Raw genomic sequence first — 16979 nt, 5'->3', positions numbered from 1 at the left:
TAATGTGTTTTTTTTAATCCAAGTTTTCTTTTAAAAGTTAGTGCTAAATAATTCCAATTTTGAGTGTCTTCATCTTGTTGAGCTATGGATTGAGTTTAAAGCTGGGCTTCTAGCAGTATCTGTGACTTAGTAAGAAAACTATTTCAGAACTATTTCAATCAGTTTGCATCCTATATTCAAGTACAAATTCATTAAGAGGACACAGACTAATGCATGAGTAGATTTGAAAACCGAAAAAATTAAGCTTTAATGTTAAAGATTTTCTTCAATCATGTATCATTTGGCTATAGTATTTAGGTGTTTTTAAGCCTACAGATATTACATGCACAAGCTAGCCATTGTTGGATTAGCAAAATTAATAGGTCCATAAACTGTGTTCTCTATTGTAATATGTTCTCTATGTAATATTTACTTGGAATTTGACATTCTAAATTAAATTGTATTTTTTTTCCCTTTGCAGGTGGATATTACTATCTGTACCTCATGGAAAAAGTTTTATTCTTAAGTGTTATTTCTCTTTGAGCATTATCAGAATGGTGAAAAAATTAATGACCTAACCATTTGAGATAGGTCTGATGCTAGTAAGTTTAGCTATTACTTAACATACCTGGGAGAAGTAGGAGATGATCATCAATACCTTCCCATCTGTTTTCTTACTGTTATCAAGGAAATTCTTAAAAACTCCTTTTTATTACTAGTAGCTTAAGCAGCCTTTTTAATAACTAACTCTTCCACTAGAAATACATCTCAAGTATTTGAGGGGTTTTTTTGTTTTCTCTTTTTGCAGTTCTGGGATTTAAACCCACCGCTTCACACATGTGGCAAATACTCTACTGCAAAGCTACACCTAGACCCCAAAAGAAAAATTAGAAGCTATTTTTATTTTAGTAAATGTAGCTTATTTAACATTTATTCAGTTTGTCTATATGTTTTTCTAGTAAGTTTTTTTTTTTCTATATAGCCCAGAGGAATACCAGTACTCACAAGGTGAGTACTGAGGTAGAAAAATCAATCCAGAGCTGATCCAGGCAAAAGCATGAGACTATCTGAAAATCAAATCAGCAAAAAGGTTTAGGATGTAACTCAGTGGTAAAGCACTTGCTTAGCATATGATAAAGCCTTAGATTTGATCCCATCTGGCACTGCCAAAAATTAAAATGTCTTTAAAAAGTGCTAGAAACTTTAAACTTTCCCATAGTTTTCTTATTTACACATTTATTTTGTACTATTTGAGCAGGCTTATATATTAAGTTTTCACGTGATTAGTTTAAAATGCCATATTTATTTGAAACACTTATATATAGGAAGGTACAAAATTTTTCTACTTTAGTAGGGCTGATCATCACAAACCATAAATTTAGCCCTTATGGGGCCTACAATCATTGTTGAAAGTGGGTAGGTAGATAATAGAAGTGACAAACTATTAAGATGTATGTGTACTTTTTGAAATAGTGATAAAGTCTACGGAGAAAGGCTAGAAGGATGGCGGTGGGGAGAAGGGAGTCAAATCTATTTCTGTATATGAATATTCCAAATAAATATAGTGGCATTTTAAGACAATCACATGAAAGCTTTAAATATAAGCATGCTAAAATATTACAAAATAAAAGTGAAGATATTGGGAAAGCAGAGTGTATTTTCAGATAGTATGTTTAAGAAATGCCTCCTAGAGCTGACATGAACAAAAAGAAAGTGGGAAGAAGCCCTGTGGGTATCCAGAAGAACCTTTCAAACCGGTTAAATAACAAATATAAAGATCCTGAAGCTGGTACATTTTGGTCTATACAAGAAATAGTGAGGAGAGGTATGTATGACTTGCTATAAAAGGAAAAAGTAATAAAAACGAAAGTTTATAGAAGCCAAATGTCACAGCTGTTTAGGCTGTTAAATGAATAAATTTAATTTTCTGTACTTATGAAGACAACTTTTGCTTCAATCCATTTGACTTATGCAGATAAAACGATTTTAAGAATCTGACTTCAAGATTTGAACTTTCTAACACCATTTTGAGTACAAAACAGTGTTTAATGGATAAGACTGATAGGTATTGTGTAATGATTAGGTTTTATTGTGCTTTCATGGCTCTGGAATTGTTTTCCATTTGATCAATTCAGCTGGAGTCAAAAACAAAGACTTCAAGAAACACAGAATTTGTTCACATTTATTAGCTGCCCCCAAACAGACCACAATCATCTTTTATTCCTCCAGCCTTGGAATTGATGTTGCATTAAATACTTTATTTATTTTTTAAAATTTCAACAGCATGTTAACAGAGTAGCCCTTTGCTTCTAATTATTTTCATTTAAAACACTGCATTTTCCTACAGGATAAAATTCAAACTCTGTGGCGTGGTACTTCATCATTCACCATCAACCTTCCTAATTTTTTCAATTTTATCTCAAAGACCTAGTTCTAATATTTTCTTAAAAACTTTGTACTTGCTTTTATACCATTTCTCTTTAGTCTCCTGCAGCTAATTCACATTTCTTGTGTATACAAAGTACTACTTTAACACCAGCATTAACCATGCTTTCTAAGATCTGAACCTGTTTTATCTGCAGGTATGGAATTTTCTTGGGTTTTGTTGTTGTTGATGTGGGGTTTCTTTATTGCCTAGGCAGGTCTTAAGCTCAAAATCATCCTGCCTCGGCCTTCAGTAGATAGGTAGGTACAACCATACCAACTTCCTATTTATAGTTCTTAACCTATTTCTCTACCTTAATGCACATGAGGAGTAATACTTCTATCCTTAATTGTGCCTCATTTATTTACACTGAGCTACATTCTCAAGTCCCTCCCTCCCTCCCCTTCCCCCCACCAAGTACAGCTGGTACTCAACTACTTTTGGCTGGTTATTTTGTAGGTATTCTTGTGGAATTTTCTGCAGGGCTGACTTCAAACTTCAATTTTCCAAATTTAGCCTCCTGAGTAGCTAGGATTATAAGCTTGAGCCTCCAGTACCTGACTTTCCCACTCTATTTTTCAGTCTAATTAATTGCTGTGCCAGGAAGAAGGAAGGACTTACCACAACAGAGAGGTGTTTTTCTATTAATTTGAATTTAATCTATAAAATAGTACTCATTTATCATCCATTAAATAATATAATGTAAAAATGCATAAAGGTAATCATGATATTTCAATAAATATGATATTGAAAAGATACATCTTGTTTATCTTCAGACTTCTTTCTCTGTCATATCTGCGTATCCTGCTTGGTAGTATATCTTCACATGGTATGAAAAGCATTTTGAGTAGAAGTGATCATTGAAAAATTTTAGTCAGAAGTAAGAAAAATAATTTCTGAGACCAGGTCCCTAGTGGCTCACGCATAGAATCCTAGCTACTCAGGAGTCTGAGATCTAAGGACCACAGTTCACAGCCAGCCTGGGCAGGAAAGGCCATAAGACTCTTATTTCCAATTAACTACTGGGATACTGGAAGAGGAACTGTGTCTTAAAGAGGAAGAGCACTAGCTTTGAGCAAAAGAACTCAGAGACAGTGCCCAGGTCCTGAGTTCAAGCCCCACAACCCACAAAAAAACAAAACAAAAAAAACCCTGCTGAAATAGATATATCTATATTCTGGTTTTAGACTTCTCTTTGAGCAAATATAGATACTTTTCTATTTCAGTAGTCATATTGAATTTATCAAAATACCTGTTCTAAAACTGGAAATCACATTTAGTGTTCAAAAATAATTCCTCAGCTGAGGCTTTCACTCAGTGGTAGAACATTTGCCTAGCATCCCAAATCACTGAACCCCAACATTTTTTTTAAAAAAATTCTTACGGTTAATAATTATGAATCACTGGACTCCGGTGGCTCAGGCCTGTAATCTTTAGCTACTCAGGAGGCTGAGATCTAAGGATCTCAGTTCAGGAAAGTCCATGAGACTTATCTCCAGTTAACTACCAGAAAACCAGAAGTGGTGTGGCTCAAGCAGTAGAGCACTTGCCTTGAGCTGATGAGCTCAGGGACAGTGCCCAGGCCCAGAGTTCAAGTCCCATGACCTACAAAAAAAGAAAATTATGAATTTTTAAACATATTTGTGGTTTTAAAAGTATGACGCCAATAAATATCACATTAAAGATGACCTATTTAGAATGTAATCAAAAACAATGTTTCAACCCATTTTCTCACATTACTATTTTATAATTTAAAACCAGATAACTTGAAAATAACTGTATTAACAAAATATTCAGAGTTCTAAGACTGACCATGAGAAAGTACGTTTGCCACTGAAAAACAAGCCTGTAGTAGTGAGTTCATGTAAGACCTTTTGTTAGGAAACTTTTTGTATAAACATTTCAGTGCATACTGCACCCTTTAAATCCCTAAAGTAAAGCCTTGAGATCCATAATAGTATCACATCATTTTTTGAATTGGTGATTCTAATGTGATTAGATGCCTCCAAAATTCAAGGAATTAATACTTGGCAAGGCATCGGGGTGCGTGTTTGTAGACTCAACAGGAAAGTTGTAGCTGGGGGATTTTTGAGACTAGAGTGTGCTACATAGTCTTTAAAAAGGTTGACAACTTCTTTTTCTTTTTTTTTTTTAGTAGTTTTTAAATTATCTAATACAAAGTATTAATTACTTCACCGTAGATTAAAATTTTTACATTTTGTTACAATTAGAATACTGAAGAACTGTCCTGTTTTTTGTTTTTAATTTTTTTATTGTGATTAAGTGGTTACATAATTTCCCAAATTTCTCAGTATTGTGGGGTAGTGATGCTCAGTTAAAGTCACAAGACAACTTCTTTCTGGAAATGTCTACATAGGTGTAACCCTTAGGAAATTTTTGTAATCTTCAGTATTTCTTCTATTAAAAATTTTTCAGCCAAAAAACACGATGATCTTGGCTTCTGTATAGTCAAATTGAATGTAACTTGAAGTCTATAAGTAAGGATTTGATACATTTCAAAACTAGCATGAAAACACTTTCATGCATTCAAACTATTGGTGTTTACTAATAAACATTTATCCAAACCATTGATGTTTGGACCTTTTTGTGTATGGCTCTTTTTCAGGCACATGAATAATACAGATATTAACCAACAATAAATACTGAGTAGGAAAAATACGAGGTGCTCAAACTTCATAGGGAGTAGCTGAATTAATTCAGAAGTCTGAGAAGGAAGAACAAACATTGAGATTTGTTTATTCTTGTACTAAAGAGGACAAAACTAGGGCATTTATGCTTTAGGAAAGCAAGTATAAACTATAGGCTTTCTACCATCTGCATTATAGAAATGATTGCATTATAAGGACTTAAATTGATGAAATTTGAAGGACAGTAAAAAATAACCTCTTTAAAAGACATCTTTTGGCTGAAGGTATGGCTCAAGTATTAGTAGCAGCACCACTAGCCTAGCAATTGTGAAGCCATGCATTTGCACTCCAGTACTTATAAATAAATGAGATGGCAGGCACTGGTGGCTCACAGCTGTAATCCTAGCTACTCAGAGGCTGAGATCTGAGAATCATGATTTAAAGCCTGTGAGACTCAAGGTATAAATTTGGTTGGGGAGGGGACTGGAATGGAGCTGTGATTCCAAGTGATAGAGCCTTGAGTGAAAGAACCTTAGGAAAAATTTCTAGACCCTGAGTTCAAGCCCTAGGACCAGCACACAAAACAATAGAGATCATTTGGTATGATCAATACATGAGCTGGAACAAAACCTTGCATTTAATACAGATTTGTTTTTAATTTTATTTTTGCTTCAAATAGTTTACTGGCGATCCCAGGGCTTTCCCACATATGCTGAACAAGTACTCTACTACTACCCTCTCGCCCCCAAAGAAGAGGGTTTTTTTGTTTTTTTTTTTTGTGGGGAGGGTTGGGGAGGGGCTTGAACTGGGCCTGGGCAATGTCTCTTAGCTCTTCAGCTCAAGGCTAGGGCTCTACCACCTGAGCCACAGTGCCACTTCCAGTTTTCTAGTGGTTTATTGGAAATAAGAGTCTCATGGACTTAACTTCCCTGGCTGGTTTTGAACTGTGATCCTCAGATCTCAGCCTCCCTGAGTATCCAGGATTAAAGGCATGAGCCACCAGCGCCCAGCACCAAAGAAGAGCTTTTAACTAATAGAAATTGAAGCTTGCCCTGTGCCTATTGTCCTAGCTACTCAGGAGGCTGAGATCTGAGGATGGTGGTTCTGTGGTTCCAAGACAGCCTGGGCAGGAAAGTCCGTGAGACTCATGTCCAACTGAAAGTGGAGCTGTGGCTCAAAGTGGTATAGTGCTAGTCTTGAGCAAAAACGCTCAAGGATAGCGCCCAGGCCCTGAGTTCAAGCCCCATAACCAACAAATTGAAGCTTTTCTTGAACAATTTAACTGGAAAATTAGTATAGTTTTATCAGCACACAAAAACAAAGAGGTTTCCAGAAACATATTTGCCTGAGTTGTATAAAATAATGAAACTACTAGAGTGTGGATTTTTTTTTTGTCTGACGTGGGGCTTGAATTCTGGACCTGGGCGCTGTCCCTAAGTTCTTCAGCTCAAGGCGAGTGCTCTGCCACTTGAACCATAGCACCACTTCCATTTTTTCTGATGGTTTATTGGAGGTAAGAGTCTCACAGGCTTTCCTGCCCGGGCTGGCTTTGAACCGAGATCCTCAATCCTCAGATCTCAACCTTGGAGATCCTAGCCTTGAGTAGCTAGGATTATAAGCATGAGCCACCGGCTGGAACATAATTTTTTAATAAGATAATTTTTTAAAGCAAGTATTTTTAAGGATTTCATAATAGCTGCTGGAAATTCCTTGTAGAATTGGGTCAGCAATTTCAAAACTCAAAGGAAAGGCGAAGACTCTACAAGAAAGACAATACTATCTCAAGACTCAAAGATGAAGAGTTCAGATTGATTTAACCAGAAGGAATCAATGATGTTTAGTCAGTCTGCTTTTTGTTTGTTTGTTTGTTTTGGGGCTTGAACTCAGGGCCTGAGTTCTCTCCCTGACATTTGGTTTGGTTTTGTTTCGTTTTTGCTTAAGACTAGCACTCAATCACTTGAGCCTCAGCTCCACTTCCAGCTTTTTTCTTGTTAATTTTTTCTTGGGCTGGGAGTGGCTTAGTGGTAAAGTGATTGCCCAGCAAGCATGAAGCCCTGGGTTCGATTCCTCAGTACCATACAAACAAAAAGCTAGAAGCGGTGCTATGGCTCAAGTGGTAAAGTGCTAGCCTTGAGCAAAAGCTCAGGGTCAGTGCCCAGGCCCTGAGTTCAAGCCCCAGTACTGGCATGGACTTTTTCTAGCTGGGCTGGGTTTGAACTTTGATCCTCAGATCACAGTTCCCTGAGTAGCTAAGATTACAGGCATGAGCCACCAGCACCAGGCTGTTGTACAATTAATATTAATGCAGCATTCTGCAATGTTCGTAGTCTAGGCTGTTTGGACATTAAGACGAACTACCTTTTGAGTTTAGGATTATCATTCTTAGAATTTCTTCATTGGGGAAATCATCATTTTAGAGCTTTTCTCATCCAATTAGGTACATAGTAAGTATGCAGTTGTAAAGATCATGCTCAGTTTGTGATCTCAATATGAGATTTATGATGGGCTCATGTCAGATATCCAAGACGTATTCTGTACTCTACCTTAATTTGTTGAGACTCAATTCATCAATACCTTGGATGGGATCATTTTTATGACAATTCAGTCTCCCTAATTTTTCCAGTTCAAGTCCTTTTTAGGAGTACCCTACTCTTCCAAATTATGTACCCTGAATATTTTCTAATATTTATTTGCCTCTTTAGGAAATAAACCAGTAAGCTTTTATTTTGGATTATTTAGTAAAAGTTAAAATCAAGTCAGACCATTCCTATGAAAACCACTCAAGCTTTGGGTACTGCTACTTAATTGTGGCATCAATAACTGACCATTCCTTCATCAGACTGTATGTATGTGTGCCAGTACTGGGACTTGAACTGGTGCTATCACTTAGCTTTTTCTGCTCAAGGCTGATGCGCTATTATTTGAACCACAATTCTATTTACTGCTTTTTTTGACAGCTAATTGGTGATAAGAATCTCACAGATTTTTCTGCCCCACCTAGCTTTGAACCAAAATCTTCAGATCACACCCTCCTGAGTAGTATTACAGGCATAAACCACAGGTGCCTGGCATAGATTTTAACATTTATTATTAACTTATTTAATCTTTACAACTACCCAGTGAGAAAGGAGGCATGTTATCTCTGTCTTATGTAAAGAAATTGAGTCATGGAAATACCAAAACAGTATCATATATCTATAAGTGGGATTAGGATTGATCTCAAGTTGTTTGATTGCAATCTATATTCTTAGGAATTATATCTGTGGTTCTGTTTTGTGACCAGTAAGAAATGAGGGGAACAAAGCTAACATAATACTAAACTGAACAGGGATATATGCCTTTTACTGTAGCAGTTACAGTTTCAAAAAATGTGTTATCTTGTTTGATCATCATTACCATAGTAGCTAAGTCTTCACATGCTCTATTATCTGCTTCTGTTGCAGTGGGAATCAACATGATTGGCTTTCCAAAATTTGTTCTATGAAAAAAAAAAAAAAACACTAGAGACTAATAACAGGTGGGACATTTTATAACATATTAGAGAATATCTTTAAGGTAGGTTTGCATGTGGAATTATTCAGCCGAGCACAAGTTATCCTAAATATACCATGAGGTACTACTGTCCCACTGCCGAGGAAGCATTCACTAAGAACATGTCAGTATCATTAGAGATGGATGCATGTATTCATGTGTTTCCATTACAATTTGTGATCCATGAAAGACACATAACCAAATCACACAATATAATAGCAGTCTCTAAGAAAACTACCTTTTCTAAAAATAAGGGAAGGAATAGTAGGTTTGACAAGAAATGTACTTATTACCTTATGTAACTGTAACCCCTTTGTACATCTTGACAATAAAAATAAAAACTATAAAAAGAAAACTACCTTTTCCAACTCCCCAGAGTAAATATATAGGTTATGCTTGACTATTAAAGCACAAAATAGCAATTTTATCCTACTGTCTTCTTTGGAAGTTAATCAAAATCTAGGAGAGGAGGAACTATTGTACCTTTACAACTAACACGCTGCAGACTATGCATTTGTAAACTTTACCAGATTCTTAGTAACTCGTGTTAAAGAATTGGACTTTTTGGAGGAGGCTACATTATCTTGCCCATGTAATTGTAACCCCTCTGTACAGTATTTTCACAATAAAAAAATGGTAACAACAACAAAAAAGAATTGGACTTTGTAAAGGGCTTAATCTAGTTTCACCTTTACCCTCAAGGATATTTCCAAGTAGAATAGCAAATCCTTACTCAGCTTTGTGAAATTTCCTTAAGGTATTTTCAGGGCAGCCTTCTTCCATACATTCAAATAGAAAATTAGTAATTTCCTTTTATATCTTACCCTTAAAATAATTTTATTTTTATTTATACATAGTGTGATTATATGCTGGTATATTTCTCCTACTAGCCTGTAAACCTAATAGGCTTGAATCCAGACCATCTTAGTTCATTTAATCACTAGTGTAAATTCCCTTATTTAATAGAATACATTGATAACAATTATTCAGTAGCAATACTAATAATTGCTACTGAATTAAAAGCAACTCACTGATCAGATAGCCGGAAATTTCTCTTTTTGGTGCAATTCTTGAGGCCTTATGTTGACTATTTGCCTCCAAATTGTAATTTCTTTGAATAGTTAGAGGATGGAAACATGAAACCACAATGCTATTTTCTGTATGAAAGAAGTTTTTATAAGGGCTTTCATTATTTCTCGTTGAGATGATGCTGGTTAAACAAATTTCAGTTTATTTACTCCCAGATGCCAAAGACAAGAGAAACTGTGACAGTATATTGTAAATATTGAGAGAATTATCTTCAGCAGACTAAAATGGATTCCCAGGGCCAGGTGCCAGTGGCTCACATCTGTAATCATAGCTACTCAGGAGGATGATATCTGGGGATCACAGTTTAAAGCTAACCCTGGCAGGAAAGTCCATGAGACTCATCTCCAATTAATTACTGAAACAAGCTGGAAGTGGAATTATGACTCAAGTGGTAGAGAGCTAGCCTTGAACAGAAAAGCTAAAGGACAGTGCTCAAGCCCTGAGTTCAAGTCCAGTACCATTCACACCCAAGAAAAAAAGATTCCCATGTATTTTCTAAGATACTATTACTTTGGAAATCAGGAATTCCAGTTAGCTACCATGTACGACTTTTAAAAAGTATTTAGGATTGGGGGCATAACTTACTTATAGAGCCATTGAAAGCATTAAGTACTTTTTAAGGTAGTAAGAATATTGTTTTTCATTTTACCATTTCATTGATGCTATGATTTCTCTACCATTAAGATAGCTTCTAGAGCCAGATGCCAGTACCTCATGCCTGTAATCCTAGCTACTCAGATCTCAGCCTTCTGAGATCTGAGGATCACAGTTCAACACCAGCCCAAGCAGGAAAGTCCGTGAGACTTGTCTCCAATTAACCACCAAAAAGCCAGAAGTGGAGCTGTTGCTCAAGTGGTAGAGTACTAGCCTTGAATAAAAAAGCTCAGGGACAGCATCGAGGTCTTGAGTTCAAGCCCCAGGACTGGCACACACACACATAAGATAGCGTCCAGCTAAATCATATGAAGGTTATGAGTTCTTACAAAGTCATGACTTCAACTATGATTGCAGTTTCTTACTTCTGAGTTTCTGCCTCATCATGCTTATAATCATGCTGCTTGGGAGTGAGAAGGACCATGATTTGGAGGCAATCTCAGGGAAGGTTAGCCAGATCCTATTTCTAAAACAACATAGGAAGGTGGCGGGGCCGGGGTGGGCGGTGGGAAGAGGGGGAGTTGAGGCATAATCTCAAATATTAGGGCATTTGCCTAGCATAGATAAGGCCCTGGGTTCATTCCCCATTGTGGAGGTGAGGAGAGTATCTTTCCCATCAGAATAAAAGAATGTGACCTTTTCCTAGCATGTTGCATTTTTGATTTCTCACTACCAGCCTACACAAAACCAGAGTGTCAAGATGGATTGTGCTAATCTATACATCCATAGTATTCATATGTTTAACACTGCATTGCAAGATCACCTGTACTTTCATTAAAAGACCCAAGTTCATTTCCAACTTAACTGAAACTAACCTTTGCTGTTGCTTGTAATCTCTTATATTGATTTCACAGCATGGCTTCTGTTCTCTTCATAGTTAATTCTTCCCAAACTGGGCATGACTTAACTGTTAGCAAAATATTTGTGTCTTCAGTTCATATCTATTTACAATTTTCTTTACATCCCTGTTACTCAAATTATTTTTACTTTTAATCAACTTTGCAAAGTTAGCTGCTCACTGTCAGATAACAGTGACTTCGTTTTTAGACAAAAAGCCTATGATACTGTTGCATTAGAATATGATTTTGACATCCAGATTCTAATAAAATGGCCCAGCGCCAACACTTGGTTATTTTTAGGTAGGTAATTGCTATATAGAATTTATCTCAAGGTCCACAAAAAAGGAGTATGGGAATGGCTGATGAAATAACCTTATCCTCAACCTAAATCTGCATAGCTATAAGCCAAAAAATTCTTAACATCATTAAAAACGTCCCTTGCACGTAAGAAACAAAGAACTCCCGCTCATCTGGTCGAACCACTACTAAATATCCCCATGCTGCTGATCACATGTATGGTGTATAACCTGTGAACACCGTTATATGTTACAGACTGTGATAGACAATTTGCTCCAGGAAAGTTAGAATGAACTTGTGACTTTAAATGAGCATCATTATTCCACAATACTGTGAAATTCTGGAAATTATGTAATCACTTAATCACAATAAAAAAAAAAAAAAGGAACCTTGGGGAAGGTAGGGAGAGGGAGGGGATGGTAGGGGGAAAACAATGGAGGGGGTAACAATGCTCAAGAGGAAGTGTACTCATTACCTCACTCATGTAACTGTAACCCTCTGTATAGTATCTTTACAATTTAAAAAAAAAACTCCCTTGCTTGGCTAAAATTTTAAAATTGAATATTTTCCTATCTTATATTATCTTTTTACATGAAATCCTGCTTTGGGCTGGGAAGGTGACTCAGTGGTAGAGCGCTTGCCTTGTATGCCTGAGGCCCTGGGTTTGATTCCTCAGCACCACATAAGCAAAAAGAAAAAAGCCGGAAGTGGCGCTGTGGCTCAAGTGGTAGAGCGCTAGCCTTGAGCTGAAGAGCTGAGGGACAGCGCCCAGGCCTAGAGTTCAGGCCCCACGACCGGACCCCTCCCCCCCCCCCAAAAAAAATAAAGGGCTAGCCCATCCTTCCTTAAAAAAAAAAAAAAAAGAAATCCTGCTTTAATTTTTGTAGTTTTTATTCCTTATTTAGTGTATAATTTTAAATTAGATTTTTATACATAGAAAAACATGTATTTTAAATATATCTGATATTTAACAGATATTGAATGATTTTCAGTTAAGTCAAAATTTTAAAAATTCTTTTTATCAAAAATGTTATAGCCTCTTCAAAGTGTTTGCTTTTGATTTTCATTTATCTTTGTATTTAGTATCTTAATAGCCAAGATGCTTACATTTAATATCTGTTGAAAAAAATGAAAGTTCTCATATAAATAGTTAAATGAATTGCTAGGTTATTCTTTTTGTACATCTCTTTTGATTTTATTGCCCTGAGAAAAATTGCTCTAATATAGGCAGGTTTAAGAAAATAAATTAGGATTCATTTAATTCTTCATACAAGAATTAATACTGACTTATGTAACTGTAACCCCTCTGTACATCATTTTTACAATTAAAGAATACTGTACACAGTGAAATATATTTGAGGTGGAAATAGCTACTAGATTAATAGTTGTAGATGTAAGAATCTTAAGTTATAGGAGACAAATTTGATAATTGTTCATTATATGTGTAAATGGATGACATATAATGAAACATATAATTAATGTATACTGATTTAAAGAAAGTAATTTTCTATTTTTTCTTCCTTTTTGAGGTCTTGTACAATGAAACTTCTATTACTTAATTCCTAGTCAGTCGTCATTTTAGAAGCACTGTTCAGAAGCACTGTTCTCTGTTATTACTGTTCTCTTCAGTTTCATCAGTATGCATTTTATTAAAATAGTGGTGGAGCCCATGTAAGAAATTATACTTTTCCCAGTGGTTTATCATGACATGAAAATAAACAGGATAAAAGTCATCTGCCAGGTATCAGTGGCTCATGCCTGTAATCCTAGATATTGAGATCTGAGGCTCATGATTTGAAGCCAGCCTGGGCACGAACATCCATGAGATTATAATTTCCAACTAAATACCAAAAAGCCAGAGGTGGATCAATTACGTTATAGAGAAGTATTTAGGTAGCTTGGTAACTTTTCAAGGAAATAACAATATAAGCAGAAGCTTAAGTTCTTCCTATTCCAGAGAAGTAAAGTATGATCAGGTTCAAAACTGGTAATTGGCTCTGCTGGTGGATTGCTTATGACGATCTAGGCAAGCAAATTTCTATCTTCAACTAATCCTATGAAGTTCAAGTGAGAGATTGAACTTGGCTCTGTCATGTCCCAAATTTTTATGGCCCTAGAGGAGAATCAGCCTCCAATATGCCATTTTACAAACATTTAGCACACTGACATACTACTTTTAAACAGAAAAGAGGACTATTAATCTTGTAGACCTATGAAAAGTCATAATTCTGGAAATTTCCTTTAATTTTGTCATTATAGGAGAAAAAAATTTAGATTTATTTCTCTTGCCCTTTGTCATACTGTAACACCTTGACTATGTGACTCTGTTTCCTTAACAAAATAGGAAAACTTCAAATAAAAAAATAGTATTTTTAAAGTTAGATATGTTGATTAATGAGGAAATGTAGAATACTGGATGATTTAGTTAATTGTTGTTTACAGTGATTTAATTGAATATTTTCAGAAACAAAATTTTTGTATAATTTCTTGAACAGGTTGCTGAATATTGTTGAATTTTACAAGTAAGAATGTTATCAACTCTAATGAAGTATTAGGTAATAACACTATAAGTATAGAAGTTTAAAGAATTGTGCTGGATATATTTTAAGCCCCATAAGCCTACGGGTGATTACATTTTTGTTTTTTGTTTGGGGGGTGTTTTTTTGAAGATTGGCTTTTTTTTTTTTTTAAGTAGAATGCAAGTGACAAATTCTTGTTAACCAAAGATTCAACTTGGAAGAATTCCAACTTCCTTTAAGCAAGTTCCTCTTTTTTTAAACTATATCCACTATATATTTAAAACTATAGTCACTTTTTTTCAAACTTTATGAAAAGAAAATGATATTCATGATTTTACTACTTATTTGAACACTCAGGATGAAAACCCCAGTCCCCCCCCCCCAACACACACACACAAAATAGTTATTAAGCTGCTTATGTTGGCTTATTCTTGTAATTACATGTACTTGGGAGGTAGAGATAGGAAAGACTACAGTTAAAGGCCAGCCTGGGAAAAATGTTTATGAGATTCCCATCTTAACAAAGCTGGGCATGATAGTGTACATGTTATCCCAGCTACATGAGATCATGGTCCAGGCCAGTCCAGGCATAAATGTGAGACCCTTTTCAAAAACTAAAAAGCAAAAAATGCTGATGGTAGAATGCCTTGCCTAGCATGTGTAAGGCTTAAGTTTATACCCCAGTACTGAAAATGTTATTGAAGTACTACTTCAATGCCTTACCAGGTTTTTACTTACATTTTTTATGTGAGGTGATCCTTATTAAGAGCATATTCCATGTCTAATTCTTCATTACTGTCTATAAAAGATCTTTGTCAAAGGACTTTTAGCCTAGACAAGAACATTACCATGTAAGAAGCAGCTAGAAAATAATGGAATGAATACTCTATTTTGTTCCTGAGAACTATGATAAAGCTCCAAGGGCTGTGGACTTAAACTCCTTAGAGAAGACTACTTAGAGGTGGAAGAAGATCTGGCTTTAAAAGATAGATAAGAGGGCTGGGAAGGTGGCTCAGTGGTAGAGCACTTGCTTTGCATGCATGAGGCCCTGGGTTCGATTCCTCAGCACCACATAAGCAAAAATGAAAAAAGCCAGAAGTGGTGCTGTGGCTCAAGTGGTAGAGTGCTAGCCTTGAGCTGAAGAGTTGAGGGACAGCACCCAGGCTCAGAGTTCAGGATCCACGACTGGACCAAAAAAAAAAAAAAGATAAGATTGATTAGGTGAAATGAAAAGATAAGACTTTCAAGTACAAACCAATGCATGATCAATTAGGAAGGTGTAAAAGATACAACTGTTTGAGGGAGTATTAAGGAATAGGTAGAGAGTGAATGTAACTATGTTTGAGATTGTTTTTCTTCCTTTGTATAAGCTACCCTAGTTTCTTATCAGAAAATGAGTATTCAGATAACCAAAGGCCCTTCAAGAGCTAGAGGTTATGCTTTGAAGGGAAACAAATCCTGCTTGTAAGAAATAATTGGACCCGGAGTAGTAGAACATGCCTATAATCCCATCTTATATTTGGAACATGAAGATCAGGAAGATCGAGGTCAGCCCAGGCAAAAATGAGGCCTCATCTCAACAAATAAGCTGGATGTAGTATTTACCTGCAATCTCAACTACGTGAGAAGCCTGGGTAGGATTGTGATCTGAGGCCAGCCCCAAGGAAAATTTGAGACCCTATTGAAAAATAAAGAGCTGAGACAACTCAAGTCATAGAGCACCTGCCTGGCAAGTCTGCGTCCCTGAGTTTAAGCACTAGTACCAACAAAATAATAATTGGAAGAAAATATAGCTATAAGACAGACAACTTTGTCCCAAATGATTAGGGAATCTGGTTCTTATTCCACATATCAGGCAAAAAGTCTTAAGAAGAAAGGATGGCATAGCCAAAACTTTACTGTCTACAATATACTTTGATTATTACTGGGAATCTCTGAGATGTAATACTACAATAGTTGTTAAGTCAAATCCTTTTCTAAACCTCTGGTTTTCATCAAAGCCATGGCTCAGGTTATTACTCCACAAATACCCTTTTCCTTCATCTTCAGTTATCCAAGTCTCTCTCCATTAAACTTCTCCATGTGACTTTTCCTCATCAACCAAAATGTTACTTTTTCTTTTTGTATCTCTATAACTTAGAAAAATTAATACTTCCTTATGGGAAGGGGCTATCTTATTCATTGCTATAACCTGTGCAAACCTTACATGGTGTCTTAAGCAGTTGGTAAATGACTGTTGATTGCTGCAAATAAACAGTGATGTCTTAATGGTCAACTAGTATATTCTGGAAAGGCTAAATACTAATTAGTAAATGTAATTCTTTTATTATATCATTTCCTTTCATTTTGTCTTACCAATTAACATTATTAGGTCAAGTCCTAGATACATTAAAATTTTCCTCTCTCTCTCTCTCTCTCTTCTCTCTTCTCTCTTTTAGCAGTAGTAGTAAAGTGTCATCCTTTTTTAACCCTAACCAGTAACATGGGTGAGGATATGAATAATCAGGACTGAGACATTCTGATACGAAGTCCTGGAGATCTAACTGATCATTTCTAAACTGTCCAACTAAGTATGAATTCTATTAATAGAACCTCTGCTAGCCTTTATTTGTGTGTGTACACTGTAAAGTACATTAAGATCAAATACTTGTGGTTCAGAAACAAAATGACCATAATTACACAAATATTGAGTAACTGCTATAGCTCTTTAAAGTGACTCTAAAATTAATGGAAGGCTCACTGATGCTAACTTACTGCATAAAATGTTTTCTTAGAAATTTGCTAGGCTAATTGTGTAAGAGATCTACTAAGTAATGCCAAAAAACTTTGAGACAAAGACTGTGGGTAACATAACATTTGTTGCTAGGACATCTGTTTTATTTATAAGATAAGAATTCATTTTTATGTTGCATTAGAACTTTTACATAATACATTTTTGGTAATGTAGGCTTTCTCTACCTTTTATTACATTTCTTACTAGGAATTTCCCAAATCTATG

The 16979-nt window shown here is 35.7% G+C and overlaps 1 long non-coding RNA gene across 1 annotated transcript in view; it reads left to right on the top strand.

The window, feature by feature from the left end:
- Nucleotides 1-1911, top strand: part of LOC122112828 — a 28277-nt gene extending 26366 nt beyond the window's left edge. Inside the window, exon 5 of the long non-coding RNA XR_006148276.1 lies at nt 461-1911. This is a non-coding gene — a long non-coding RNA (uncharacterized LOC122112828). The remainder of the gene's footprint in view (nt 1-460) is intronic.
- Nucleotides 1912-16979: the final 15068 nt, after the last annotated feature.

This window comes from Dipodomys spectabilis, unplaced genomic scaffold (assembly GCF_019054845.1).
Source record: "Dipodomys spectabilis isolate Male_0828 unplaced genomic scaffold, ASM1905484v1 ptg000095l, whole genome shotgun sequence".
In the NCBI taxonomy this organism is placed as follows: Eukaryota; Metazoa; Chordata; class Mammalia; order Rodentia; family Heteromyidae; genus Dipodomys; species Dipodomys spectabilis.
The sequence above is the reverse complement of the archived record's forward strand: the minus strand, read 5'-3'. Positions and strand labels throughout refer to the sequence as shown.